The 25,393-nt window shown below is 51.8% G+C and overlaps 1 protein-coding gene across 8 annotated transcripts in view; it reads right to left on the minus strand.

The window, feature by feature from the left end:
• DLGAP4 (DLG associated protein 4) overlaps positions 1-25,393 on the minus strand; it is a 184,164-nt gene that overhangs the window by 84,728 nt on the left and 74,043 nt on the right. Inside the window, exons 1-2 of one of the 8 annotated variants that reach the window (XM_042801260.1) lie at positions 25,158-25,301; positions 841-933 (exon numbers count right to left, since the gene is read on the minus strand). The exons of 6 other annotated variants lie outside the window; for them this stretch is intronic. The gene's annotated coding sequence lies outside the window, so the exon portion shown is untranslated. Of the gene's footprint in view, positions 1-840; positions 934-25,157; positions 25,302-25,393 lie in introns of those variants that run through there. One more of the 8 variants, XM_032992989.2, reaches the window with a different exon arrangement.

Consider the following 25,393-nt stretch of genomic DNA (forward strand, 5'->3'; position numbering starts at 1 on the left):
AGGCAGGCCGCCCTGCTTGGATTTCTGTGCTACCACCCTGTCCCAAAACACCAGCCGGATCCTCCTGTCTCACTGTTCTACCAGAACAAGCAGCAGCCCCAGGGCTCGGGGTACTGAGGACTAAGCAGATGAGGAGAATGTGGGGAGAGCTGGGAGGCCAGGGACAGTCTCCCTGCCCTAGGTGTTTGTGGCACAGTAGTAGCAGGGTGCTCTGAATGGAGACAGCTGTTGCTGCTGCACCACCAGGTCTCTGTAGGTTTGCAAGGATGCTGCTTTGCTCCAGGGCAGATGTTCCTGTTGCCTGATCATCCGGATGAAGATAGGTGGGTCCAGATGAAGCTAGACGGGGCCCTGCCTGTGTTTGGGATGCAGGATGGATATGCTGTCTGGCAGTGGATTTGTTCAATGCCTGAGACAAAACCAGCTCATGTTGCCTAAGGGTCCTGGGGCAGGGGGAAGCAGGTGGGGAAAAACGAGCAGCTCCCTCTGCCATTCTTTCCGGAGAACAGACTGAGACTTGTCTGCAGCCTCCTGTGTACTCAGAGCTGCAGGAGCACTTCCTTTGTCTCAAACTAGGTCAGTGCGGAGGCGTGATGTTACTATAGCAATTGGTATTAGATTTCATAACTTTATTTTAGTGATGGGCGTGTTGCAGGATTCACTACTAGACGGAGGGAGGGTTGTCATTGAAACACCCTCTCCAGCTCCCCTTCCCCAGCATCCTTCTCCCTCCTGCTCTCCTGCCCCTCGTATCACAAGCACACAGCTGTGTCTGGCCGTCCCGTCCCCCCCTTGGCTCTTTCTGCAGAGTCCCAAAGTCATCCCTGGGCCATACTGTACCTCTCACAGCTTGCTGGGCTTGGGACTAGGCCAGATTCAGCATCCTGTGTGCCTTGTGTCCCTCTAGACTCCAGAGCTGTCCCTCATGAAGACCTGCCAGGCAGAGAAAAAAGGGAAAACGTCCTCAGGTCACAAAGAGCAGAGTGCTGTCTTCCTGCCAAATGTCCCACACCGTAACCCTGATGCTGTAGAGGCACAATGACTCTGATTGACACACAGGTTTTCTTCATGAAGTCCTAGCAAAGGCACAAGGCATATGTGAGAAAGCACCCTATATAAAGAGGCAGAGGGAAGGAAGATGTGGAAGTGGTTCCCATGTCCCTCTGTGTTGCACATGGACTGAAAGGATGAACTGGCAATGAGCTAGGTGGGGAGGACAACATGCAAAATGCTGGGGCTCCTTGACTCGGTGGCACAGGGCTGGGTGAGTCTCTTTGTGGGAAAGTGTTCTTTGACCTTCCTTCCCTTGTTTCTTTGTCATGAAATAATCCATCAAGGAACCCTCTTGCTGCTCATGGCTGTATCTTCATTTCTCGGACATGCCAGGAGCTTACTGTCCTGTGCAGGGGTGATTCTGTAACCCACTGTGCCTGATCATAAATCGTAAAATCACAGAATGGTTTGGGTTGGAAGGGACCTTAAAGGTCATCTAGTGCCCACCCCCCTGCCCCGGGCAGGGCCCCCTTCCCCCAGCCCAGGGGGCTCCCAGCCCCGTCCAACCTGGCCTTGAACCCTTCCAGGGAGGGGGCAGCCACAGCTGCTCTGGGCACCCTGGGCCAGCGCCTCCCCCCCCACAGAGGGAAGAATTTCTGCCTTAGATCTCATCTAAATCTGCCTTCTTTTGGTTTAAAACTGTTAGCCCTTGTCTTATCCCTACAGCCCCTGATAAAGAATCCCTCCCCAGCTTTCCTGTCCCCCCTTTAAGCCCTGGGAGGCTGCTCGAAGGTCCCCCCGGAGCCTTCTCTTCCCCAGGCTGAACAAACCCAACTCTCTTAGCCTGTCTTCATAGGAGAGGTACTCTAGTCCCCTGATCATCTTTGTGGCCTCCTCTGGACCCACTCGAGCAGGTCATTGCCCTTATAAGGAAGGCCCCAGATCTGGATGCAGTACTGGAGGTGGGGTCTCATGAAAGCAGAATAGAGGGGGAGAATCCCCTCCCTCGCCCTGCTGCCCACACTGCTCTCAATGTAGCCCAGGGCACAGTTGGCTTTCTGGGCTGGCTCACAGTCAGTTTTCCATCCATCCATCCATCCATCCATCCATCCATCCATCCATCCATCCATCCATCCATCCATCCATCCATCCATCCCCATCCATCCATCCATCCAGGCATCCATCCATCCATCCATCCATCCATCCATCCATCCATCCATCCATCCATCCCCATCCATCCATCCAGGCATCCATCCATCCATCCATCCATCCATCCATCCATCCATCCATCCATCCATATTCATCCATCCATCCATCCATATCCATCCATCCATCCATCCATCCATCCCCATCCATCCATCCCCATCCATCCATCCATCCATCCATCCATCCATCCATCCATCCATCCATCCATCCATCCATCCCCATCCATCCATCCATCCATCCATCCATCCATCCATCCATCCATCCATCCATCCATCCATCCACCCATCCACTAACACCCCCAAGTCCAAGTCCCTCTCCTTGGGGCTGCTCTCCAGCCACCCCTTGCCCAGCCTGGGTTTGTGCTGGGGACTGCCCCGACCCATGGGCAGGACCTTGCACTTGGCCTTGGTGAACCTCATGAGGTTTGCACAGCCCCACCTCTCCAGCCTGCCCAGGTCCCTCTGGATGCCATCCCTGCCCTCCTGTGTGTCACCACATCACACAGCTCAGTGCTGTGGGTGAACTTGCTGAAGGTCACTTGATCCCACTGTCCATGTCACCAACAAGGATGTTAAACAGCACTGGGCCCATCACCGACCCCTGAGGAACAGCACTTGTCACTGCTCTCCACCTGGACATCGAGCCACTGACCGCAACTCTTTGAGTGGGAGCAGCCAGCCAATTCCTTATCCACTGGGAGGTCCATCTGCCAAATCCATGTCTCTCCAATTTGGAGACAAGGATGTCATGGGGGTTTGTGGTAGGATTTTTTGGGGATCAGGGTCATGCACTGATCCTACAGAGTTTGGACAATCCAGGCTGGGTCTCTGGGCAGAAAACTGCCCCGTGGTAATCCTGCCCTTGAGATCACCTGGAAGGGCAAGAATGAGCAAGTCAAGTTAGGGCTTCCTTCCTGCTTGAATGCCCAGATACACTAACCACAAAGTAGATTTAGTTTGTACACGTGTACTAACGATGCAGACCTATCACAGCACTTCTGCGTGTGTGATAAGTGCCTTTAGCCAATAGATTGTAAAGCAGAGAGCGCGCGACTGTCTGGCTCTGTATATCTTGGGGCTATTCGGGTAAATAAGAAAGACTGACTCATCACGTTGGGGTGAGGTTTTAACTCTGGTCTCGCCTCCATACAAGGTCCCTCCTACAACGGACAGTGTCAAAAGCTTTGCGCAAATCCAGGTAGATGACAACAGTTGCTCTTCTCTTATCCACCACCATTGTAAGCCCATTGTGGCAGGCCACCAGATTTGTCAGGCACGATTTGCCCTTAGTGAAGTCATGTTGGCTGTCACCAATCACCTCCTCATTTTCCATGTGCCCCAGCATAGTATCCAGGGGGATCCACTCCATGATCTTGCTGGGCATGAGTCTGACTGGCCTGTAGTTTCCCAGATCTTCCTTATGTGCCTTTATTTACATGGGGGTTATGTTTCCCCTTTTCCAGTCAGCGGGAACTTTGCCGGACTGCCCCGACTTCTCAACTATGATGGACAGTGGCTTAGCTACTTCATTTGCCAGTTCCCTCAGGACCTGCGGATGCATCTCATCAGGTCTCAGGGACTTGTGAACCTTCAGGTTCCTTAGATGGCCTCGATCCCGATCTTTCCTACAGTGGGTGGTTCTTCATTCTCCCAGTCCCCACCTTTGCCTTCTGTGCCTTGGGCAGTGTGGCTGGAGCTCTTGCTGGTGAAGACTGAGGCAAAAATTTGTTGAGTACCTCACCCTTCTCCATATCCCATGTGACCAAGTCTCCCTTTTCCTTCCAGAGAGGGTCTCCATTTTCCCTAGTCTTACTTTTATCACCAGTGTACCTATAAAAGCCTTTTTTTTTGCCCTTGAGATCTGTGGCTTGATTTAATTCTATCAGGGCTTTGGCTTTCCTCACCTTATCCCTGGTTACTCAGACAGCTTCTCTGTACTCCTCCCTCTGTATTCCCTCATCTCCTGGGCTGTTCACTTTGCTCTGATCTGTGGGAGAACAGTCTGGTAATGCAGGAAGGACAATCCTGGGGATAAACTCCGTGACTGGGGTGGCAGATGGCATCCAGTTACCGTTGGTGTGTCCTAGTTATACACCTGCCCAAATCTGCATCTTACTCTTACCTCACAATGCTGCTCATTAAACTTTTGCTTGAGCAGCTCACACTGTAAGTCTCTTCCATCTGGTCACTAGGTGCTACTGTACTGCAGTTATAGCATTGTACTTCGTTCTTCATTGTCATTTACTGTCAGCTACACTGCAAAGAACTGAAACAAATGCTCCCTGTATGAAAAGTCAAGTAAATAAATATGGGGGGGAAATGTTTCCTTAATGTCCATCACAACAGAGAACATAGCCTGAATCATTTTAGCAGTGAGATTAAATATTATTTTGGGTTTACATGATTTCATTTACAAGGTAGGCTTGTGTGTATGCATATATGCTTTCTATTCTGCACTGAGAAGATGCAGGCATGGTGCTGGGACAATCTGGGGAATTCAGCATTTTGCTGCTGAGAAGCAAGGGATGGGAATAGCACAGTAACTCAAAGTGAGGAGTCAGCCTTCCTATGATGGTGTATTTTTAAGTCCCAATTGAACAGAGGAGGCCATCTGGGTCTTGAGAAGGCTTGTCTTGAGCTCAAGGGAGTCTTTAAAATAGGTGAACCCCAGTTTCTTGACTGGAAGAACATATGGAAGGATGGGACAAGAATACAAACCTTGCCAATTTTTCTAGGAAAGCTGGATCTCAGTGGTGGGTTTGACACTATCTCTGGAGCAGCAGGTGACCAAACCGGTGCCCTAGTGCCAGTGGTAAGACAGCAGCTCTTTGTCCCCAGGAAGGAGAGATGGGCACTGCAGTGCCCATGAGATCCTGGCACCACCGAGCAAAAGCAGTTTTCTCCCCAGGTTAACTCATGCCCGGGCAGGGGGGAGGGGTTATTACAGACATCCCAGATGCATTGTGTGCCCAAGTTATGACAGAAGCACCATGCTTCCTTTCAAACATGCTCAACATCCCTCCCTATAATTTGTCCCAGAGAAGCAAAGGTTAGATAGATGGACAGATCCAGTGCAGGTAGACAATAAGAGACTTGGTGTTCAAGAGACATTCAGATACTCTCATGGTGGATATCCTGACAGACAGAAGAATAGAAAGCCTGAAAAGATCAGAAGACTGCCCTCCTAAATCCAGTACAAACCCTCTTCACCTTCCCACTAGCTCTGTACCACTTGAACCCAACAATGCAGAGGAAAGAGTTAAAGGAAAGGCACACACACTGGGAAAGCCAAGCAGGAGACAGCTGTTATTTAGACAGGGAAGTCACATCTGTCCTCAGAATTCACCTGTCTTTTAAACCAAAATTCTTGTTTTTTAAGTTTCTTGCTTCTGATGGATATTCAGATGTGAAAACCAGAGACAGACACTCTATCCAGGAGGTACGGGAAACACGCTTCCACTTAACCAAGGAGGCTTCTGTTTTGGAGGCATCAGATATTGAAGACAAGCAACAATTCCACGTCTCAAACACAGACATTCCTGAGCTCAGGGATGTCAACGAGGTTGCAGGTTGCTGCCAACAGGCCACTGCTCCCAGCACTAAACACAGTGCTGTGTGAAGGTGATAGGACTAGGTATGATGAGTCTGGGTGCTGCAGATGGCCACGCAGCAGTAATGGTATTGACACTGTCCAACCCTTTCACAGCTCTCTCCACATGAAAAGCGGATTCCAGCTAGTAGTGCGTTAGGTTTGAGACAGTAATCCGGACATGTAGAGCTTGCAATAGCCATTAGCACATCTGGTACCCATGGCTAGTGCTACCTACAGCCATCTATAGCATCAGCATCCGTCTGTCAGCAGCAAAGCTGTTGCACTCCTGCTCTAATGCCACCAGCACTGTTATGAAGGGTAACACTACAGATCACTAGAGCCACTAAAGTCCATCATGAATGTCTGTTAGCAGTCTGCTAGAAAGTCTGCTGCAGCTGATAGCAATGTTCTCAGCACCTCTCCTGGGTGCACAAGTATCCACCACGAGTGCCCAGCATCCCGTATCACCACCAGCAGCTACTGGCACTGGAAGTATCTGTTCAGAACCACCATCACTCATCCTGTCTGTGCCTGTCACCAGCACCCCCAGGGTATCCCGCAGTACTGCTAGGAGTGGTGGCTGATCCTGGGACCCCTTGACACAGAGTGATTCTGATGGGTGGGAGGAACAGTGCCCGGGCTCCAGGCCTCCACTCACCAGCAGATTTTTAAAAATAAGAGATGCCATTGAAGATCTGGAGGAAGAAATAGTTTTGTCTGTAATACTTCCTTTGTCTTTGCATGCTGCTGTTGCACTAAGAAAGCATTGCTATAATTACCTTTAATTAATATCAGCATCAGTGCCCCAAGGAAATGCAAATGAACAATTATGCCACCAGCACAATTACATTATGTTAACTACCAAAGACCCACCTCCATCATCCCCCTCTTTCTCCCATTCTCAGGAGCAGCTTGCTCACGTCATGGCTGTTGTGTAGAGGGGGTGGGATTGAAGTCAACGTGCGGAAGGACACACACTGCTATGAGAGGTGGTATAACCTCAGACAAGTGGATTGCAAACCTAGGAGAATGGTGGGGAGCAGAGGGCAAGCTGGGGTCTCTGAGCTTCCAAGCAATGAAGGCACAGGATATTGGAGGAAGCAGCCAAGCGTCCTTCCAGGGTGGTCTGCATGCTCCCATGCTGTTGATTGCTCAGGGCTGCCCTGCTGATGATTCAGGACACTTTTGGTGAACTAGAGTCTCAGATGCACTGAAGCCAAACCTCACTGGAGAATAAGCTCATGATTATTATTCCTCTGAGGCTTGGTCTAGGAGAGGAGGGCCATAACCAGCCCTTCTGTAGCCCATGTGGTTCTGTTGGACTTGGAGTGTGGCTGGAGAAGACCTTGAAGAGACTGATCTGGCATTCATGATCCCTGTTATTGTCACCTCAGAGATGAGTGCAGCTAAGTGACAGAAAGAGGCAGCTCTGAGTAAAGGACCCTGTTGCCTGCCGGGTTCTCCAGATGAAGTTGATGAGATCTGCAGTCATGACTGAGCAGTGGAAAGCACAGCCTGCTCACATGGCGGCACAATGTGAAGGGCAGAATGGTCTTTCCTGCTGGACAGTCACGCCTGGGGCCACACTGGTGTCTCCACAACCTGAGCAGAGCAAGGCAAGCAGAGCATTCGTGGTAGGTGTTCCTGGGAAGGTGCAGATGGTGCTGGTGTTTAATTTTAGTGAAAATATCGTGAAATGTTACAAGCTCAAAAAGCAGCATTTTGGGCTGAGCCTGTGTGAGAAAGGGAGGTCCCTCCCCAACTGGTCCCTCACCTCCTGCTGCAGGGACTTTCTGCTTCTGTTCCAAACTTGAAAGAGCCTCAGCAATCTACCCATGTCTGCCTCTTGTTAAACCTGAGAAGAAATGAAGGCCTCATGTCAGGGAAGTAGCAAAGTGACCTTCTTGGGCTTCTCTATTTCACAGCCAGCCTCATGTCAGATCCAGAGCTCTGGTATGGCAGAAAGGCTGTGAGCCTGAGTGAAGATCCTGCAAACACGGTGGGAACATCCACAGGGATGGAGGGGATGAGCAGGTCCAGCACAGGGGCAGTAAAAACTGAATGAAGAGCACAGCCAGACATGCAGGCTTCCAGAGATGGCAAGTGCTACTGAATACAGTGTTCCCCTCCTCCTGCTCTCATCCCTAACTTGAGTTCCTTCTAATACTTAGATTTACAGACTACAAGTTCATGCATAGTTTTTGCAAACCTCTGGCCTGCTCTCCTTTATGAAATAGGCTATAACACCATTCTGTGCAAATCCAGCAACAGAAATAATGAAAATAAATATATCTGTGTTCTTGTACCTCTAATCTCATAACCATTTCTCTGGATAAAACAAATATATTTAGCTCCTTTGGGTCCCCCAGAAAATATTAAATTTTGTATGAAGGGTGCTTGGGGCCTGATTTGAGAGCTATTACATTCAAGAAAGGAAAAAAGGATGCTGTGGAGAGAGCGGAGAGCACAGATGAGATATGGCTGTTCATAAGAGAAGAGATTTGTAGCCAATATTAAGATTCTTCTGAAAGAGGTATGAATGGAGAAATATGTGTGTGAACGCACCAGAGGAAACAATTGAGCAAAGGTGATAAGAGTGGCAAAGTCCTGCTGAACGGCGAGGAACGTGTTCCTCTCTCTGAGCCCAGGAAGGATGGCCCTCTGAAAAGGTCCCTGCAGAGGTGACATGTCAGCAGAAGAGTTCTGTTCAGGTCATGGGAGGAGGGAAACAAGGTTACAGCACATTGCATGTGCTGCTCCTCTTCCTGCTCTCCCTGCAGGAAGGAACCCTGAACACAAAGACAATGAGTAGTAATCTTGCCTAAGATTTATGGAAGTGGAAGCAAGAGGTTGAGGCAAAAGATCCGCCCATTGTGACTGTTGACTCCTAGAGGGTGTGAAAGACCAATCCCAAACCCACAGCATTGTCCATCAAGACGGGACAGCAGCGCTTCTCTTCATTCTGTACACAAGTGAACCTAGCAAGACCTCCTGGGTATAAGCCTTGGAACCTGTGAGTACATGAAGGAGAAGGACTTTGGAGAGAATGAGTTTGAGTGACTGAAATCAGTTTCATTTGAAAGAAATACCACCCTCCCTTCTGGTAGGATCCTTCATTAAATTTTGTTTCATTCATTTCCTAAATACACACACAGACAACTAGGTTCTGCTCTGTCTGACTAGAGATTGAAGCTTGGGCAGGTCAGCAGCACCAGAGAGAAGAGGAGGGGGCATAATTCCCCGTGGGTTCAGATTACCAATTCTTATCATGGGGACAGCAGAAAAGAGCTCCGAGGTTCCCGGTGGAAGAATGGGAGATGGAGCTGGCTGGAGCTGAGCTGAGCCTCTCCAGTCCACGCGGTGAGATAATCACCCCCCCCAGTGACAGCCAGCAGGGAAAAGGATGCCCTTACTGAGGGGTCCCACTGACCAGCGGGGTGGCATGTTCCCTCCCCAGGGCCCCGATACACTGGGTGTGCACAAGCCTGGGTAGCCGGTAACTGCTGAGGAGGGATTCCCTGCTCCGCACTGATGATGCACCCCCCAGGCAAGGGCTCTGGGGCGTGCAGAGGGCAGTGGGGGGGCAGGCCATTGCTGGAGGCTGTGCTGGGGCAGCTGAGTGCCTCTGCGAGGAGGCAGCTCCTGTGGCAGAGCTCAGCTGGCAGTGTGACGGCGTGAGCTGGCAGGGGCCGGTGTGGTGCAGCCCTCCATGAGATGCTGTTCATGGTGGAGCACCTTCCTCTGAGGGCATGGGGAGCAAGGAGGGTGTAGGACAGAGCCAGTACAATGAAGGAAAAGGGTGAGCAGGAAGGATTGAGGAGCCTTCATTAGCGTGACATCATGATGTTGAGAATAAAATTGGTCCAGACAGCAAGGGACTTGAAGAGAAGAAATCCTTTAACTGACTTCACCCAGATGCCAGGGAACCTGGATATTACACTCTGCTCACATATGGACATGAATTTGACCTAGTTGTGCTCCCGAAATCTGGCTAGGAGCGTCGCATAACTGGAGTGTTAAAATCAACACTTTTAGGGAGGAATGAGGGTGCAAAGAGGGACCCTCTTTGGAATGTCATGGCAGGCAAGGTCAGCTTTTTGAGTCATATCTACCTGTAAAGCTTACAGATCTGTGTCCTAGCAGAGGAAGCAGAAGATGGAGAACGTATGGGGCCTTCCACAACCCACCAGATCACCCTGGTGAGCCTGACAGCCTGCTCTGCAAGCATCTTTGTGATATGTATGGAAAAGAGGTTGACTTGTTATGAGGAACTTAACTGGAGAGACTTGTGCTGAGAACTGTATCCTAGTATGACCCCCTGATGGACTTGAGGGACATGGTGGCTAAACGGCTGGACATAAGACGTGTACAAAATGATGATTAAAATGAGATTCTGCCTTGATCAGTAGACACTGCAGTAGAAGCAGGGCCCATGTGTAGCATAGACAGTATCTTTCTAGAAAAGAGGATCCTTTTCTGGCAGCTCAGTATCTGGGAGGGCGCTGATAAACTAGAGATAGTTTAGAGAAAACCCACAAGGACTGCACAATGTGGCTCACACTGGAAGACACCAGGAGCTTGAGTAACTTAATTGCAGACCACCAGTCCTTAAAAGGCTGACAACAGAGGGCTCTTCAGCGCTGCAGCCAGGACCCCATGTGCATCCATGGCAGGGGCAGGCAGCTGAAGATGGTTCAGTCTGGACCACAAACAAAGAAAGGTTTTACTTTTAACAAAAAAGAGCAATTGGCCATTAAAAGGACTAGACTCCGCTGAACGTAGCAGTGCATTCTCCATCATGGGCAAAAGTTCAAGTCAACTGGGAGGTTTTTCCCAAGATGTTTAGTTCAAATGCAGTTCTGAGACTTGAAGAATAAACAAATTCAGGGATTTCTTCCTTGGTTGCTATTACCTTTCCAAAAGTGACTGTACTTCTGGTTTGGGGCACTGTGATAAATGAGACAATTGTATGTGTTCAGGGCCCCTGATTTCATGCTTACTTCTTCCAGGAGACAGACTACATTTATGGCTTTTTTTTTTTTTTTTTCTTAAAAATAGCACTGAGACTACCACAGACATAGAAGGGCATCAGAAGGACAAGTCACCCTGGTACTGCTCAGTCCCATGGACAGGAGGGGGCAAATGCCTGGGCCTCTATTGGGCCAGGTAAAGCCAGTGGAGAACTCCCCTGCTCCAGCTCAGTATTGTGGAGAAGGCTGGGATCCCTCTGCTCATTGGCCCTAGAGCAGCCTCCCTGCCTTGACATGCAGCCAGCAGCACGGGAAAAAGTCTGTGAAGGGCTGGGAAATGCACGGATGCAGGTACAGCTTGGCTCAGGGAGCTGCACTTGCCCAGCCTGTTGGCTCTCTCCTGGGAATCTGGCACGGGCCATAGACAGGCCACTGCCCCGGGTGACCCCTGTGGACCTGCCCATCCTACAGACAGCACTTCAATGTCAGTGGGGGGCTCTCAGCCTTTCTCATGTGGTGAATTCTTTCCCGTGATAGTTTCCACTCTTACTGCAGGCTTTTTCCTGCCCTAAAGCCTGAGCTGAGGCCAGGGGAGAGAATGTCTAGCCCTATGGGAGAACATTGCTGCTGATACTCTGGCACCCAGACATCAGCTATTCCAAGAAACTCCATGTTCCTCCCAAGCTTGCACCTGACTGACCTAGAAGGAAGGTGTGAACACTGTCAGCAGCAACACCAGGCATGCAAGGAAAAGAAACGTCTGCCTCAAGCCTCCTGCTGATGGACCGGGCTTAGAAAGGGGTCTGCACTAGCTGCTCACCAGCGTAGCAGGACCAGGCTTGAGTCTGGAGAGATAATATGAGATGAAACCCCTCTGGGAGCTGCAGGGCAGGCTTAGGGCACCACAGACTTCTTGGCTACAGCCCAAACTTAGGCAGGACATCAGCTGCAGTGGTGGCTGTGCTGCTGGAAGAGGGTTTCCAAGAAGGTTATGCATGATGGTGGGAAAGGATGGAGACACATTGACCCAAAGCCAAAGAAGAGCACATTCCCCTGTGCTTACAGCTGCACTTACACTCAGCCTTGGACTGGCACATGTTTGCTGTCTCTGCTTGCTCTTATTTTAACCTTCGGCTGATCACGCAAAGCCAGAGGGCACAGGGTTTCATTGCACAGGTGGGATAGCCAGCGAGAGCTGAAATGTGGCTACAGAATAAAGAGAAGGCCAGAGGAGCTGGCTTGGAACACCTCCTCTGCTGCCAAGCCTGTTCCCAGCCGGCGGCTCTGCGGTGTCTGTTCTCACTGTGCTCCTCACTCAGGGCACTGAGGAGCCTGTTCCTGGTTGGGATCTGAAGGAGTTTCCTGCTGCAAAGTGCCCAAGTCCTGACCATGCTCAGAGCCCCATAGGAGGAAGACCTACTCTCCTGTGGCAGAGAAAACCTGAATGATCTGTCCTTGCCACTGCTCCTTGCTCTCCCTCCCTGACACTGTCTGCTCAGCCTAACGAGATAAAGAGCTGCATCTCTCTCTGGGGCTGGACACAGCCTGATATGGCTGCTCAAAATCTCAGCAAAAAATCCCTAAACCAGGTCTGCCACACAACCACTCATGTCAGAAAGCCCCATGCTTGTGTAGCTCCCGCTGAGAAACCCTCAGCCTTGTCTCTTCACTGGCTCTGGTGACCCACTGTGCTATTGAGCATGCTGGCAAGCTCCCATCATGACATCTGGGATAATCTGCATCACCTAACTGGGTGCTACTGAGGCAGAAACACTCGGGACCTTCCTGGGGCAGGTCTCTGCTCTGTGCTTCTCACCTGAGCCCTGCTCTGACATGACCACTGGCTGCATCTTTGCAAGGGATGGAAAAGATGAAGCACGTGGAGGAGCTGTCTGTGGCAAACCCAAGTGAGGGCAGGCCACACTGGTGCGAGAAGAGAACAGCCAGCCCAAAAAAGAGAGGGGGCAAGCGTGCGTGCATACACCCCTCTGTGCGTGGTGGTGCTGGGGTCGCGTGGCTGCGCGTGGGTTGTGCCGTGTTTGACCAGCCTGGCCCGTGGCACTCACTGCTTTGCCCTGTGCTGTGCTGGCTGCTGTCACACCCACAGCCACCAACTGGCACTGCCCCATTTGCTGCAGCTCCTTGGGATGCACCGGGCCGGTGGCTGCAGGTTTGGGCTGGATGAGAGGATGTGCTCTGCTGATCAGTGCTGCTTCACGCACCTGCCGCTGCTGAGCGGCGGTGTCCTCTCTGTGGTATAGGGGATGCTGTCAGATGCTGTCGCTCTGATAGCAAGAAGAGCTCTGCAGGTGCCTGCCTTTAACATGATGAGTAATTCCCTTTCAGTCCTTTAATCAGTCACTTTTAATTAGTGTGCCAATTGTTTTTTTCTGTAGCAAACAGCTCTTTCAAGAAGGGTTTTTGCTGCATCTGCTAGGTTGGGAAAACACTGTTCCCAGAAGGGGCTGTGTCTTAGCTCTTCAGCAGGAGGTTCCTCCCACGGAGGCTGTAGGACTGGGCTCATGTGTGGATCATGGCTTAGGGCCATCTCGTCCCTGGCCCGCGCCAGGGGTGAGCACCTAGAAGAGAAGCCACTTGCTTCTCTCAGACTTTTGGGTGGTTGTAAAATAGGTGGTTACCCCAACCCAGGATGACTGTTTTCCTGACTCCAGCAGTGTTTAGCCACAACAGGCTGTTGTCTTGCTGAAGCTTTGCATCTTCTTGCACATTCAAATTGGAGAAGAAGGTGTGCCCTTCATCAGTGGCTCCCTCCTGGCTTTGCAGTTCGCCTCCCAGGCTGCCTGAGCTGGACAGTACAACTTTCACACTGCTCTGAGCAGCATGCAGAGGTGATGGAGAACCTTGCAAGCCCAAGGAGGGATTATGTGCATGCTGCTGGGATGGAGGCATTCCTGGAGGTGCCCCATGCTGGTGATGTCCAGGACTTTGCATTTTCCAGAGGACCTAAAGACTGGTTTTCCCCTCTTGTAGGCAGAGATATTCTCCTTATCCACATCCCTTTCAGCTTTTTTTTTTTTTTTTTTCTCCTTCTCTTTTGAAACTTCCTTAGCTTTGTGTTTCTGATATCTCATGGCAGTGAGTTCCACAGGCGAACTTTGCTTGTGGAAAAAGGATCTCACCTTGATCACTTTCTGCAACGTTTTGTCCTTGTGTTAGGGAGAAGAGTAACCAAAGCAGCAGTTCCCTGCTGCTGGGCACGTTTCCAGATCTCAGCCCCATAAGCCCCTCTTATTTCCTCCCACGTGAATTTTTTGGGTCAGGATAAAGTGCTGCTGCTCAGTCGTGAGCCTCCCAACACTGTGCAGCTGCCCTGGACGAGATGAGCTGAGAACCATCCCATACCACAGGGCAACACCATCTGAAGGCACTCCTGCCTCTAGCACTGATTCCCCCTGTGCCACCTACGTGCTCTCTGAATGCTGCTGCATGGTGGGAAGTGACTGTCCATCACCCCCTTGCAATAAAACAAGTGGCTCTCTCCTAAAAGTCACTAAATTCTCCAACTACAGTTCCCTGCACCCATCTATTAAGGTGGCTGTGTCACCTCTGCTCTGGCCTAGTATCCTTCAGCCTCTGTCCCTGGGGGAGCTATGGAACGGGGAAACATGATGCTCAGATACACTGTCTGGTTCCAAGCAATATTATTATGTTGGGTGAAGGGAATGAATCATGCACTCCCAAATACTGCGAGAGTCATTCACTTGCCACCTCCATCTCAGACTAAGCCAAAACCCTGTGTCCAAATACGTCCTGGTGGGTAGGCATTTTGGGGCACACAGAGGTATAGGATCCAGCCTGCAGCAAGGGAAGGTATAATGCAACCTATGTAAAGCTATGGAAAAATAAAATTGGAGTGGCAGGGAAATATACGTTCCCTGCGGGGGGGCAACAGAAGAGTTTGTGGTCAGAATGGCAGCACTGCTTGGCATAGGGTTTACAGTAGAGTAGGGCCAAGTCTTGTCGTGTCAAAAAGGTGTTGAGTCGGGGACATAGTGATGAAGGACATTATGGCCCAGGCAGCACTTCTTTGCTGTGCCCCACGTGCCTGAGGTAGGGGCATGGATCAGGCAGCTTCGGAACAGGGCAGCAGCCAGCAGACAAGAAAACTGCTCTGGGTGAGGCTGTTTCCCCACAGCTCTGCCGGGATCCTGCATGAGCAGCGACATGTGGCACAACCAGGTGCTTCGTGCAAACCTCTGTGCCACGGGCTTCGCACACCTCTGCCAGGACTGGGCTGAGGCTCCAGCCCTGGGCTGGACAGCCTGGGCCCAGCCGAGCTGGGTTCGATGTCTACCTCTCATACAGCCTTTTTGGAGCCGCATGTGGGACGGGTCCTTCCTTTCTCTGGTGGGTGCCACCTCATCCACAGGAGCTTTGAAAAGGGAAGCTCACACTGCATACAGTACAGCTCCCAGAGACCAGGATGGGAGAGCTGCATACACTGAAATTTTTCAGTTTCTGGCTAAACTTAGGAAAGGATTGCTTCTTTCAGTGTTTCCTGCAATTAAGTTTTTCTTTGGTTTCCCCAAGGAATTGGCATAAGTGTTTTGAGATCAACACGACTATTTTTTGGGAGTCGATAATAAAATACTTTCCTGAGTTGGTTTGGCTTTTTAAAACTGCTTAATAATTTTTTGTTGTAAAATATTGTTCTTTCTTTAAAATAGAACAAAACAGCATTTTCAGATTAAAAACTGAAATGTTTTTGCTTAGCAGGCACCAAAATAGAAATGGAGGCTCCAAAAATTCCCCTTTTGCTCATCTGAGGTTTTGAGCCCCTCCAACCACATATGTACCCAAAATATCACACATCACCACTGTGTGATCTCTCTCACAGAGACACAGTGGCGTCCTCAGCTGTAGAGGCTTCTTCACTTCACTCCATGGTTCAAAAGCAGGTATTTCCATGGTGCTTTGGACACAAGCTGTGTGCTGGGGTGCTGGCAGCTGTAGGTCATTCAGCCTCAGGTTCAATGCAAATATCCAGGTGCTCCTTCCCCACCTCATCTCCATGTCCTTGAACTCCTTCCGAGATCATCTTACACTCATATTCAGCATCCAGCTACTGGGGCAGACACTGCCTGCCCTGAACCAGAAGTTTTGCTTTCATTTTAATTTGAATAATGCAATGGGCATACCTCAGTCTACACTTCCTTTGGGTAGGTTTTTCCCTCTCCCCTTGGAGGACCACTGTCCCTTGCCCCCTTGCCCCCTTGCCCTCTGGAGCGAGGGGAAGCTCTGTCATTCTGAGGGGGCCCCAGCCACTTTCCTTTTCCTGGCTCAGGGTGGGATGTCGAGGCTGGCCTGGCTTCCCGTGAGTCACCAGCAAATCTCAGCTTCCTTCTGCAGGGCCCTGGAACCAGAACCCTAATTACAGGGCAAGCCTAGCGGAAACAAGCTTATTATTTACAAGGCTAATGAAAATTAATCATGCCTCCCCCTCCTTTTTTTGTGGGAACAGTCATCTTAAAGAAAGCAGATTATAAAAGCATTATGGGCGACTGCTGCGCTGCTTTTTAGCACTAACCAGGAGATTGTGTGTGGGCTGGGGGCTTTGTTTGCAGGTCACCTGAAACTCAAGGGTTAAAAGTACCTAAAAGTGAAGTGTTGCTTGTTCTCGCCTTCCCCGTGCAGGCCTCCCCTCTGTTTCTGGCCGAGGCTGCTGGCTGACACAGGGAGCAGATGGAGCCTGTAGCCCCAGTGCTAAGCCAGACAGGCTGTAAAGCCCTTTGGTGTTTTTCCAGGCAGCTGCTGCTTCTCCCCAAGCCTGGACCCCTTTGGCATCACCAGATAGGAAGCTGGTCCCACCCTAGGGACTCAGGGAGGGGACACCAGGGGACAGGGGGAATTCCCCCTGGATAAAGAGTAAGGCTGTGCAAAGCCAGATGGAGGAAAACTTGTCAAGGAGTAGTTCATGTTGCACAGGTGTGGAAAAACAGAGCATCCTGTACCTGTCCTGGAGTAAGTGCTGCTGGAGTGAGTCCCTGCTAAGTGCAAACACCATCGCCCTCACTCAAACCATCACCGTCACTCAGGGGAAACTGAGGCGTAGGATAGGGAAGGTCAGTCGTGGAGACAAGGAGAGTCTTTTGAATTCTGCCCAGTGCCAGCTTCTGTTGTCCCCACTGTGGAAAGAACTTCCAGGGATGTAGTGTTGCATGCCCTGAGTGCTGAGCTGAGCCAGAACTGCTCTATCTGCCCCTGTCCTGACCACATCCCTCCTTTTCCAGGCTTAAAGACCTCCACACCCATGAGCATCAACACTCTCCCTGGGGCTGCACAGGCTGGGAGTGGGAGGAAGGCAAGGAAGGGGGACTGGGATACCACCCCAGGCCACCCCCACCCAGCTTCAGGGCTGATCACCTGGATCAGGATCTGGGATGGAAGGAGACAAGGACCAGGCTTCAGATCCAGGCCGAGGAGCTGCTTTCTGCCAGGCCTGTCTGGGCAGCCCCGGGGGACTGCTGCACGGGGGGGAGCCTCCCCCATAGCTTCTGCAGGCTACTGCAATAATGAACTGTTGCTTTGGAGAAGACAGGAAAGCTGGAGGTCAATTTTCAATTTCCCAGATGTGTACAACCAGCTTCTAGTAGGCAGCCTGAAAATAAATCTCCATCAGTCTAGTTACCGCTTAATTAACATCACTAGCTACAACATGTATTCCCCAGCCCAAACAAAGCCGGAGCTCATCCACTATTGATGTACAATGAGACGGAGCCAGGGCTGTGGCACAGCTGGTGGGAATTCTCTAGCCTGAAATTTCAGTCCTGCTGCCCAACATGCTGGACTTGTCTGGCTCAGTCAGAGAAGCTCTGCCTCAGCTTCCCTTGTATTGCTCCAGGATGGGGGTAGCTGCTGTGCTCTTCCCCAGAGCTGGCTGCTTTTGGGACCAGTCGGCACGGATGACAGAAAGAAATTTGGTGAAACAACTGGAGTCGATTTCCCTTTTGCATAGTTTGGAATAAAGAAGAAAATAAGGCTCTGTGGGTGAAATACTTTCCTGTGCTACCACGCTGCACAAGAAAATCGCATTATTTCCATGAGAAAATCATGCTCAGTTTTCCATAAGAAAGTGTGGGTTTGGTAAGAGAAGAGCGTTGGCCATTCCAGAGAGAGATTTTGACAAAAATGACATCCCGGAACTGTCATGGAAAATAGCCGTTGTGTCCAAAACCAGTTTTAACAGGACCCAACCACCAAATCCCAGTTACCAAAGCCCGATGAATACTGGCCAGTGAAGCAGGGCTGCAGCATGTGGAGGCTGGGCACAGAGTGCTGCAGTTGGGTGACACTTCCCTGACGCGAAGGAGGTGCCATCCCAGTCACCCAGGTTTGGGGCAGCTGCTGGGCGCCCAGTGCGGACTGGGGCTGCCCAGCACCAGGCCTGAGCTTGCAGGGGCAGCAGTGGGGGCAGCCCAGCCACTCTGAGCACAGGGTCAGGACACTCCCTCACCCCAGCACGTGCACCTGCGTGGCATGCAGAAAACCAAGTGCTGTTCTTGCACCACGGGTCCTGTCCTCAGGGTGGTTTAGGGTCTGGGTGCAGCCAAGGTGCAGGAAGGAGCAGAGAAGGTGGGAGCGTGTCCCAGCAGCCCAGGTGCAGTGGGGCTCAGCTGCAGTGCCGCCCCGCAGTCTCTGGGGCAAGTCACAATGTGAAGGGAGTATAAGCATCACGCTCTCCTGATATGCTCAGGAAATATCTGTCCTCCACTCTTATTCCAGCCCTCCTTGCCACCATATCAGACCCAAACCACTCCCTTAGGAGTGGGATCCCAGAGAACAGCGTTGTCCTACACTGTCTTATCTCTAGCTCCCGAGAAGGGCTCCACTTGGCAGAAGTACCTTGGATGAGCTCTCTTGGACATGCAAGTCAAAAAGTGTGGGGTCATGTCTCCCACTCAGCCTCTTCTTCTCATCTTCGCTACATGGGTTTTATGAGAAAGGTAAGCTTGAAGCAAAACCAAACCTCCTGAGCTGGATAGCCAAGGAAAGGAGCCAGGAGAGCAGACTGACCAGTAGAGCAGGGAGGCTGGGATGTGGAAACCCATCCTGGCTGGTGGTAAGACCCACTACGACAGAGAGACATCTTTGATGGGACATTCACAGTGGGATGAGAATGGCCTGTTCCCTGATGGGAATGACAGTGGGAGGTTCCCTTGGTTTTGGGAGAATTAGAGCCACATGAGGCCTCACAGCAACCTGTCGACAGTAAGACATCGATGCCTTGACTGCCTGTGTAATGTCAAATACCCCTTTGGCCTGAGTTATCCCGGGAGGGTTCGCCTCTCCTGTATCCAAAGGGTAGATGTCTCCACTGAGCTGATTAGTAGCAAATTTGCTTGTAGTCACTGAGCTGGCCTCTGTATCAGGGTGCAGTGCTGCAATCCCCCTTCCCACCCAAGCCAGAGACATCCCAGGCACAGTTCATACCGGGTGAGCTAGCCTAAACCAGTGGCAACCTGCCAGGGCTATGGCATGCAGCTGCATGCCCAGACCCCACCGGAGCTGAACCCCGCTGCTTTCTTCAAGCTGGCCTCCTTCTCTCTGCTTTTTTATTTACTCCCCGTTGGTGATTTCTGCTCAGATGCTGTCTCCTCACCATGGGTTGCAATGAGAGGTGACACTATACCCCCAGCTGACCTAGTGAAGGAAGAGCACATCAGCTGTTAGCATTAGCCCATGTGAAAAAAGAAAGGAGACAAGATGAAAGAATCCATTTCTACTCCTATCATCATCCCGCTTGGCACTTATCTTCAAAGCACTGTACAAACATTAACTAAATTAATCCTCCCAACGCTCCTGGGAGGAAGAGACGTATTAACATGACTCTTATTTTAGATGCCTGATAAACACAAAGGATAGATGGGCCAGGAGATACCAGACTGGCAAAACGGGCAGGTCATGCCAGTTATTCCATCCTTCCTGTTGAATATTGCGGGGTCTGTGAGTCAGTGGATGTGTCCCAGGCAATTAGCTGGTGTACTCACACGTTGGAGGGTGGACAGAAGCGGAGGAGGTGGAGCAGAGGGCAGAACAGGCAGTGTTGCAAAAATACATGAGAGTAAAACTAGAGCAGAATGAGAGGAAGAAGATGAGCACAGACAGACAGACTGCCGTAAAGGTAAATGCTGCAGGTTGGGGAACACCTCCCCTGGAAGAAGAGGCAGGTGGGAAGGGGACCTGCAGAACATGCAAGGGACATCCCTAGAGTTGAGGGGCACAGTGGTAAGTCAAGGTTGATGCTTTATCACCAAAAGACCCTCCCTCCTCAGTCTGCACTGCCCGATCTTCAGAGTTATCCACCTCCAGTGCCTCCCCTCCTTCCCTGGAAAAATGAGCTACCAAAACAGATAGATGCTGGCGTTTGCTGAATCACACCAGGACGGCACTGCCCAGCAGTGAGCACAGTGTCACTTTTGGCTGTTCACTAGGAAGACCCCCTCACCCAGGGAGCTTGCCCCAGGGCTGCCTGGTACCCCAGCAGCTCTTCCTGCAGTGGGAGAGGTCAAGGGGGCAGGTGCACAGCCAGAAAGCGGGAAAAAATAATTTTGAGCTGAGCAGCAGTAAAATTAACATTTCTTTCAGCAACCTGGAAAGTCAAAACAATTTTATTTGGGCCCAAGCAAGAGCTTTCAATTCCAGCTTTGATGGAATGTTATAAGTATCATAAAATTAGTCTAAAACAGAAGGAAACTCTGGTGCTGCTGCTGAGGTATCCTGGAGGAAAATATTGAGATAAAGCATTCTGACTTTAGAAAATGGATTTTGACCTGCTCAGTTTGCAGGTGAGTTCCCCAGAAGATGTGAAAAATCAAAAGGTGGGATTTTTTCCTCACTGAAAAAAAAAAAAAAAAGATTTTGGCTGAAAAATTCCATTTCTCACAGCTCTCCTGCCTGGTGCAACGTGGGGGGCATCCTTCAGTCCCTGCCTGAATTATATGGTGACAGCGAGGGCTGCCTGTCACCCACGGCTCCACAGCCCCTGTGGGCAGACAGGCTGGTGCCAGCACTTTGGGCTCGGAGATGCAGCGCTGCTCCCCAAGGCCGGCAGCAAGGGCTGGGAGAGGAGAGAGTTACCAGTGGGTGACAGGACAGAGGAGCATGGGCCGGGCCTCTGCAACATCTACAGCAGACTGGTGTTTGGCACATCTTGGAGAACCTGCCAAGTCCTCGAGCCCTCTCCATGGTGAATGCTGAGGGGAACCTCCTGGTCCTTCTAGTCCCTTCTGTCATGGGTGGCTTCAGGAGTAACCCAGCCATGCTGCCAGCTCTGCCTCTTCTGCCATTTCGTATCAAACGTCCTAATTACAGAACGGTAGTTCTAATTGTGAGATAATTATCTTTTATTGCTGAAGTTTATTATTGCTGGAGTATGATTGTGGTGGCACTATGAATTCATGAAGCCATAACACAATGTGGCCTCCATGTCCAAGGCCTGAAGACCTAGCAGGAGCAGAAGGACCGTTTCTGCTCCCGCGCCCGGTCCCGTGGGACCTGGGCTGGAGGATGCCACCCGTCTGTACCTGCAGTAAGCCCACAGCCTGGGTTGGGCCAGGATGTGATATCAAGCTATGGCCATGTTCGGCCTCATCTCCTAACCACCACCCTCTGGCAGTCCTCTGCAACGCTCCTGAGCCATGTCGACCAAATATCTTGTCTGTGTGCTGGTTCTTGTAATTTCTGGTCATGACACCCTTTATCCTGCCTGGATCACAATAAATAGATCAAGCACCTTAATTCTCACTCCGGAAGACAACTTCAGTCTGCAGTTTCTCAGCGTCCCATCTGAAACATGGAGCCCTGAAAGAAATGCAGCTGCTTTAGCAGTGATTTTGAGAGGCCTGGTATGGGCAGGGAGCCATCTTTTCGTTCCTGTTACACACTGCGGAGGAGAGATGTAAGGATCCTCCAGGCATAACAGCCTTGCTCTCCCTGCAGCACCTTCCCAGAGTGCCGATTTCTGCTTTTGTCTGAATTTCCAGCTTGAATATCTCCAAGCATTGCACCATTTCCTGTGTCCTTTAGCTGAACTCTGTCTTTCTTCTCTACTCTGGTGTTTACCCAGTAATGCATCAACAGACAGCTGCTGCATCCCCTGTCTTTCAACAATCCAAACAAGCCTGTAATCCTTGGGATTTGCAGGTTGACTCTGTTCCCTTAGGATTGGCCTCGCTGGGATCTTGCATTTAATGCTTCCTCTACCTTCATTCCTAAATCCTTTTTGAGATCACAGCATGCCAGAATCCAACTCCCTGGCCCTGTAAAATGTGCCCTGCCTTCAGTGCTCCTCGCAGCCGGCTGTTAGAAGGGACATTGGCTGCAATGAAACCTCCATGCCAAGCGATGCAGATCCGTCCATGGAACTGTGCCGTGTTTGCCACTGGGGCTGGCGGGGGACCAGGCCACCTGCTGACAGCTGGTGTCGCTCCCTGTTCTCTGCGTCTGCCCTCCTGGGCTTCTCCAACCTATTTCAGGGGATCCCCAAGGCTCTGGGGTCTCTGAAGTCCAGCCAAGGTCCTGCAAAACAGCAGGAGTTCAGTTCAATTGGACCAGTCCAGTCGCATCATGGAGAGACTTGCCTGCTGTGCCTGAAATTATAGCTGCTAAATTTTTAAACACTGCAGCGTATGAAGGCCAAAAACAGAGATCAGAAGCTCTTCCTACTCGTCTGCCCACAGGTCTAGAAAGACAGAGTCTATCTGCATAAGATCTTACAGTCTCTTCACAGAGTTTTTCTGGAGTTGGCTATGTCTAGTTCTGGGAGGCTCAATTAGTTAAGGCTGGAGAAAACTTGCCACAGAGCAGGCTGTGTTTTTGGGGTAGACCTGGGCCTACCTTCTACAGTCACAGAAGCACTTGGTAGAAGACAATGTTTTTTTTCTGGTCCCTCTGGGTACAGGGAAGATTCCAGTATAATTAGTTCCTGTTCCTCCAAGGGACACTGCACCAGTCAAACACTAATTGAAGGTTTCAGGTCAGCTGCCAATAGCCCAGAAACACCTCACTATTCCTTCTCCTGTCTTTCCTACAACAGCCCTGGATCTGACTGCCTCCTGCTCTCCCTGCCTGGAGAGCCCTGCCCCATCAGGGGTCTGTACAAACATTCAGCTATGGAGAGGAGACCCATGGACATGGGACCTCAGTGCCCTGTCTTGCTTTTGCCTCTGCTGAGCCAGTGACAGAGATTAGCTCCTTGCCACTCTGACCCAGAGAGGCCAAAGGACAAGAACGGGAGGGAAGCCACTGAATTTATGGGGGAGACTGCATTCTGCAAGTTGAGCTGACTGCTCTCCCTGCTCCAGGCAGAGCTGACCCAAAGTTCAAGAACAAAAATGAGTCACAAGGTCCGTGTTCACCTGGGATGGGCAGGGAGCTTGAAGAAATCTGAAGGGTCCTGGGAGTCACTTTTAGGGTTGGAAATCTCCAGATGGGGATCTCCAGATTGGAGAGTTGGACCAAATGTGTCATTTGGGGATGACACCAGAACTCCTGAGAAGAAACTCTGCATGGTCAGGGTACCTGGGCTCGGGTTTTGGGTCTCTGGGGGCTTGCTGTGTCTGACAAATGTCCCACATGTGAGCACCTGCAGGGCCCAGAGAAAGGCAAGTCCTATTGTCCCCAGACAGTGGGACAAAGCATCAACAGCCAGTGCAGGGGCCCTCCTGGTAGAAATGCTGACTAGATATACAACAGCCCCAGAGCAGCACTGAGTGATGGCTAGACATTGCTTACTGCCTGTTTACACCCTTCATCCCTTAATCAGTCCACCTTGGCTCCACAGGGTTTTTCTTGGAAGGAGGTTGAGGCACAGAGGTGGGAGAAAGGGGGTGTGCTGACTCAGCCCTGCTCTCCCCCCAGATCTATGCCCAGAGATGCCTGTGCCTTCAGAGCCTGCTGCATCTTAATTCCTTCCCCCATTGCCTGCATGCCTGCAGGTGGATCACCCCCAGCTATGCTTTCTCCCTGTGTCCTCTGGCACCTGCACCCGCTGGCCCTGATTCTCCAAGTGCCTGATTTGCACACTGTATTCATGTGCAGAAAAAAAGCGCAGCATTTCAGATGGTGATGACTACTGCAGGGGCCTGTGTGCTGCCTGTCTCAGAGGCACATTGGCAGCCTGTGCTGGTGCAAGCTGCAGCTCTCACTCCAGCTCTCTGTACATACATAGCTGGCTGTGGTGGGTGATGGGGCAGCCTGAGCCTGCAGCTCCATGGGGAACACTCCTGAGCCCCATAGGCATGGCAGTGCTGTCAGAGATGGAGAAAGAAGAGCAGCAGTGACAGAAAGAGGGGGAACCACAAACTTAATGAAGAGGCACCTTCTATAGCAAATCTTTGGGGGGATGATAGCAGCAGTATGCCCAAGTGCAAGCAGCAGCAAGGGTCTCTGTCCCATGTGTGAGCCTTGTGCTCTGCAGAGGGGCACAGAGTTCCCTGTGGTTTACCTGGCCATGACCCCACCATCCCTATGCTACAACCCAGCCCTTAACCTTAATCAGACGTTGGTGTCCAGCCCCCTGCTCCCGGGGAGGGGAATGGCCTCAGCTCAAGAGATGCACCCGCGCATGGGCACGGTGTGGAGGGGATGTGTGTGAGCAGGGTTTTGGAGAGGTGGGGGGAACAGCAAAATGCTGAGCTTAAACTACAGCGGTGGTCTGCATTCAACAGGTCAAGGCACTGCTAAGACAAAGGGGAGGTAAACAGGAGTGCAATGAAAATCTGCCTAAAAGTCTGGCGGTAGAAGAGGAAACAACAAGGGCAGAGGCAAGTCACGGAGGTGTTCACTCTCTGACTCACATGCAGCCGAAAAAAACAAGATGGGCCAAGGGCCGAGGAGGACCAGCCCTGAAGGGACGTGCCTTGGCAAGTGCCAGGCGGGGTCCTCCCATGCACTGGGGCTCAGGCTGGACCGGCTGCTGGGAGAGCTGGTCTGTGCGTGCTGGCTTTCCTTGCCAAGGGGCACCCGCAGAAGACCCCGGTGGGGCCGGGCGCTGATGCCATCAGTCAGTACAGCGGGTGATCTGGCCTTGACAAAGCTGAGGGAAGGAGGAGGGAAGGATGTCTTCAGAGGAAGCTCTACCAGACGGGTGCCTGCTCCGCTGGGCAGGCTGGCCAGGCCATGGGCATGCCTGGGTGACACCCTCCGGCCCCGCTACCCGCGCTCCGCTGCCCGCCTGATGGCCGGCAGCCAGCAGCCCCCGCACGCACCGCTCCCCCTTCCCGGCCACCCCACGTGCCTACGGGACGAGCTGCCACCCAGCCCAGAGCCTGTGCTGGGCCCCGCGCTGCCCCGGCGCCCCTGGGGCCGGACAGGAGATGCCGGCAGGACCTGTCCAGCGTCTGGCAACAGGCACTGCCTGCCCAGAGCCACACGTACCTGGGCGGTCAGCCAAGGCCTCCCGCTCTTCTTCCTCGCTGGCCACAGCCCTCCCGCTCCCCTCGGCGGCTCGGCGGTTGCTACGGAAGGACCGTTGCCAGGAGATGAGGCACTGGATCTGCTGGATCCCCGCGGCGGGCATCCTGCCCAGCCCTGCCGGCCGGCGGCAGCGGGGCCGGGGCTGGCAGCTGCCCCCATGCTGCCCCGGCGGCAGCCAGCGCCCAGGCAGCGGGCGA

Source organism: Tyto alba, unplaced genomic scaffold (assembly GCF_018691265.1).
Source record: "Tyto alba isolate M040663 unplaced genomic scaffold, T.alba_DEE_v4.0 Super-Scaffold_33, whole genome shotgun sequence".
Lineage (NCBI taxonomy): Eukaryota > Metazoa > Chordata > Aves > Strigiformes > Tytonidae > Tyto > Tyto alba.